This window comes from Pseudophryne corroboree, chromosome 1, assembly GCF_028390025.1.
Source record: "Pseudophryne corroboree isolate aPseCor3 chromosome 1, aPseCor3.hap2, whole genome shotgun sequence".
Lineage (NCBI taxonomy): Eukaryota > Metazoa > Chordata > Amphibia > Anura > Myobatrachidae > Pseudophryne > Pseudophryne corroboree.
Window position 1 is genome coordinate 1,013,330,365 of NC_086444.1, and position 5,305 is coordinate 1,013,335,669.

The following is a 5,305-nucleotide window of genomic DNA, read 5'->3' on the forward strand; positions in this document are numbered from 1 at the left end:
CAGACACTAGAGATGAGCGCCTGAAATTTTTCGGGTTTTGTGTTTTGGTTTTGGGTTCGGTTCCGCGGCCGTGTTTTGGGTTCGACCGCGTTTTGGCAAAACCTCACCGAATTTTTTTTGTCGGATTCGGGTGTGTTTTGGATTCGGGTGTTTTTTTAAAAAAACACTAAAAAACAGCTTAAATCATAGAATTTGGGGGTCATTTTGATCCCATATTATTATTAACCTCAAAAACCATAATTTCCACTCATTTTCAGTCTATTCTGAATACCTCACACCTCACAATATTATTTTTAGTCCTAAAATTTGCACCAAGGTCGCTGGATGACTAAGCTAAGCGACACTAGTGGCCGACACAAACACCTGGCCCATCTAGGAGTGGCACTGCAGTGTCACGCAGGATGTCCCTTCCAAAAAACCCTCCCCAATCAGCACATGATGCAAAGAAAAAAAGAGGCGCAATGAGGTAGCTGACTGTGTGAGTAAGATAAGCGACCCTAGTGGCCGACACAAACACCGGGCCCATTTAGGAGTGGCACTGCAGTGTCACGCAGGATGTCCCTTCCAAAAAACCCTCCCCAATCAGCACATGACGCAAAGAAAAAAAGAGGCGCAATGAGGTAGCTGACTGTGTGAGTAAGATTAGCGACCCTAGTGGCCGACACAAACACCGGGCCCATGTAGGAGTGGCACTGCAGTGTCACGCAGGATGTCCCTTCCAAAAAACCCTCCCCAATCAGCACATGACGCAAAGAAAAAAAGAGGCGCAATGAGGTAGCTGACTGTGTGAGTAAGATAAGCGACCATAGTGGCCGACACAAACACCGGGCCCATTTAGGAGTGGCACTGCAGTGTCACGCAGGATGTCCCTTCCAAAAAACCCTCCCCAATCAGCACATGACGCAAAGAAAAAAAGAGGCGCAATGAGGTAGCTGACTGTGTGAGTAAGATTAGCGACCCTAGTGGCCGACACAAACACCGGGCCCATTTAGGAGTGGCACTGCAGTGTCACGCAGGATGTCCCTTCCAAAAAACCCTCCCCAATCAGCACATGACGCAAAGAAAAAAAGAGGCACAATGAGGTAGCTGACTGTGTGAGTAAGATTAGAGACCCTAGTGGCCAACACAAACACCGGGCCCATTTAGGAGTGGCACTGCAGTGTCACGCAGGATGTCCCTTCCAAAAAACCCTCCCCAATCAGCACATGACGCAAAGAAAAAAAGAGGCGCAATGAGGTAGCTGACTGTGTGAGTAAGATTAGCGACCCTAGTGGCCGACACAAACACCGGGCCCATTTAGGAGTGGCACTGCAGTGTCACGCAGGATGTCCCTTCCAAAAAACCCTCCCCAATCAGCACATGACGCAAAGAAAAAAAGAGGCGCAATGAGGTAGCTGACTGTGTGACTAAGATTAGCGACCCTAGTGGCCGACACAAACACCGGGCCCATTTAGGAGTGGCACTGCAGTGTCACGCAGGATGTCCCTTCCTAAAAACCCTCCCCAATCAGCACATGACGCAAAGAAAAAAAGAGGCGCAATGAGGTAGCTGACTGTGTGAGTAAGATTAGCGACCCTAGTGGCCGACACAAACACCGGGCCCATTTAGGAGTGGCACTGCAGTGTCACGCAGGATGTCCCTTCCAAAAAACCCTCCCCAATCAGCACATGACGCAAAGAAAAAAAGAGGCGCAATGAGGTAGCTGACTGTGTGAGTAAGATTAGCGACCCTAGTGGCCGACACAAACACCGGGCCCATTTAGGAGTGGCACTGCAGTGTCACGCAGGATGTCCCTTCCAAAAAACCCTCCCCAAACAGCACATGACGCAAAGAAAAATAAAAGAAAAAAGAGGTGCAAGATGGAATTGTCCTTGGGCCCTCCCACCCACCCTTATGTTGTATAAACAAAACAGGACATGCACACTTTAACCAACCCATCATTTCAGTGACAGGGTCTGCCACACGACTGTGACTGATATGACGGGTTGGTTTGGACCCCCCCCCAAAAAAGAAGCAATTAATCTCTCCTTGCACAAACTGGCTCTACAGAGGCAAGATGTCCACCTGTGTTATTTTAGTTCATTTTTTGCTCCTTATCAATTTCTAATAGTCCATCAGGACATTTGATTTTGCTGATACCTAATTTATACCGAGATTTCTATCTTCTCTTTTTCCTATTCCTATTTACATTTTAATTTCATGGACTCTCACCAGTGATTCAGGGCCATACCCCTGTCTAACACTGGCAGCAGATCCATCTATTTTCTTCTACTGGCCTATATCTGTCTCTTTCTTGATACTATGTGATTCGTGAACTCTCATCAGTGATTCCTGAGCTTTCCATTACCGCCTATTTTCTCTACTACCATACCACACTGGAAACGCCCGAAGCCGTCCGAACTTGGAAGCTAATCAGTGTTGGGCTGGGTCAGTACTCAAGTGGGTGACCATTGAGGAAGACTCAGTGTAGTAGAGCACATATTGATTCCACATGCTCAGTGTCTAACATTGACAGCAGATTCACACTGCCATCTTATTTCCCACTGCTTCTTTACTTTGTATCAGCTGGATATAATGGGAATTTATATTCTTAACTGTAATCAGTATGCAGGTCTCATTGACTATTTATTTTGGCACTAAGACAGGATAGGGATTCATCTGTTATTGGTACGCAGCGTCACAAATATACCAATATTCACATTAACCATTTAGAATATCTATACATACTCCGTCAGCCGGTTTATTATTATTAATACATTAGTAATTTTTTGTCTATATTGCTTTGTTGGACTGTTATTTCTTTCATTAACCACTAATTATCTTAATTTTTTGTCAATAAAAGTTGATTTTATCATTATATATCATATCTTGTATATTTCATGTCATATTTCAAAGTCAAGAGTGCACCCACAAAAGAGTCTTCTTTTCTCCTTGTTGTCTTAAGATGTCCACCTCATCATCACCCTCCGATATATCACCGTGTACATCCCCCTCCTCACAGATTATCAATTCGTCCCCACTGGAATCCACCATCTCAGCTCCCTGTGTACTTTGTGGAGGCAATTGCTGCTGGTCAATGTCTCCGCGGAGGAATTGATTATAATTCATTTTAATGAACATCATCTTCTCCACATTTTCTGGATGTAACCTCGTACGCCGATTGCTGACAAGGTGAGCGGCGGCACTAAACACTCTTTCGGAGTACACACTTGTGGGAGGGCAACTTAGGTAGAATAAAGCCAGTTTGTGCAATGGCCTCCAAATTGCCTCTTTTTCCTGCCAGTATAAGTATGGACTGTGTGACGTGCCTACTTGGATGCGGTCACTCATATAATCCTCCACCATTCTTTCAATGGTGAGAGAATCATATGCAGTGACAGTAGACGACATGTCCGTAATTGTTGTCAGGTCCTTCAGTCCGGACCAGATGTCAGCATCAGCAGTCGCTCCAGACTGCCCTGCATCACCGCCAGCGGGTGGGCTCGGAATTCTGAGCCTTTTCCTCGCACCCCCAGTTACGGGAGAATGTGAAGGAGGAGATGTTGACAGGTCGCGTTCCGCTTGACTTGACAATTTTCTCACCAGCAGGTCTTTCAACCCCAGCAGACTTGTGTCTGCCGGAAAGAGAGATCCAAGGTAGGCTTTAAATCTAGGATCGAGCACGGTGGCCAAAATGTAGTGCTCTGATTTCAAAAGATTGACCACCCGTGAATCCTTGTTAAGCGAATTAAGGGCTCCATCCACAAGTCCCACATGCCTAGCGGAATCGCTCCGTGTTAGCTCCTCCTTCAATGTCTCCAGCTTCTTCTGCAAAAGCCTGATGAGGGGAATGACCTGACTCAGGCTGGCAGTGTCTGAACTGACTTCACGTGTGGCAAGTTCAAAGGGCATCAGAACCTTGCACAACGTTGAAATCATTCTCCACTGCGCTTGAGACAGGTGCATTCCACCTCCTATATCGTGCTCAATTGTATAGGCTTGAATGGCCTTTTGCTGCTCCTCCAACCTCTGAAGCATATAGAGGGTTGAATTCCACCTCGTTACCACTTCTTGCTTCAGATGATGGCAGGGCAGGTTCAGTAGTTTTTGGTGGTGCTCCAGTCTTCTGTACGTGGTGCCTGTACGCCGAAAGTGTCCCGCAATTTTTCTGGCCACCGACAGCATCTCTTGCACGCCCCTGTCGTTTTTTAAATAATTCTGCACCACCAAATTCAAGGTATGTGCAAAACATGGGACGTGCTGGAATTTGCCCATATTTAATGCACACACAATATTGCTGGCGTTGTCCGATGCCACAAATCCACAGGAGAGTCCAATTGGGGTAAGCCATTCCGCGATGATCTTCCTCAGTTGCCGTAAGAGGTTTTCAGCTGTGTGCGTATTCTGGAAAGCGGTGATACAAAGCGTAGCCTGCCTAGGAAAGAGTTGGCGTTTGCGAGATGCTGCTACTGGTGCCGCCGCTGCTGTTCTTGCGGCGGGAGTCCATACATCTACCCAGTGGGCTGTCACAGTCATATAGTCCTGACCCTGCCCTGCTCCACTTGTCCACATGTCCGTGGTTAAGTGGACATTGGGTACAACTGCATTTTTTAGGACACTGGTGAGTCTTTTTCTGACGTCCGTGTACATTCTTGGTATCGCCTGCCTAGAGAAGTGGAACCTAGATGGTATTTGGTAACGGGGGCACACTGCCTCAATAAATTGTCTAGTTCCCTGTGAACTAACGGCGGATACCGGACGCACGTCTAACACCAACATAGTTGTCAAGGCCTCAGTTATCCGCTTTGCAGCAGGATGACTGCTGTGATATTTCATCTTCCTCGCAAAGGACTGTTGAACAGTCAATTGCTTACTGGAAGTAGTACAAGTGGGCTTACGACTTCCCCTCTGGGATGACCATCGACTCCCAGCAGCAACAACAGCAGCGCCAGCAGCAGTAGGCGTTACACGCAAGGATGCATCGGAGGAATCCCAGGCAGGAGAGGAATCGTCAGAATTGCCAGTGACATGGCCTGCAGGACTATTGGCATTCCTGGGGAAGGAGGAAATTGACACTGAGGGAGTTGGTGGGGTGGTTTGCGTGAGCTTGGTTACAAGAGGAAGGGATTTACTGGTCAGTGGACTGCTTCCGCTGTCACCCAAAGTTTTTGAACTTGTCACTGTCTTATTATGAATGCGCTGCAGGTGACGTATAAGGGAGGATGTTCCGAGGTGGTTAACGTCCTTACCCCTACTTATTACAGCTTGACAAAGGGAACACACGGCTTGACACCTGTTGTCCTCATTTCTGTTGAAATACCTCCAC

The 5,305-nt window shown here is 47.2% G+C and overlaps 1 pseudogene; it reads left to right on the forward strand.

Annotated features, from left to right (window-relative positions):
- The first annotated feature begins 2,357 nt into the window (after positions 1 to 2,357).
- Positions 2,358 to 2,476, forward strand: LOC134936664 (5S ribosomal RNA; annotated as a pseudogene).
- Positions 2,477 to 5,305: the final 2,829 nt, after the last annotated feature.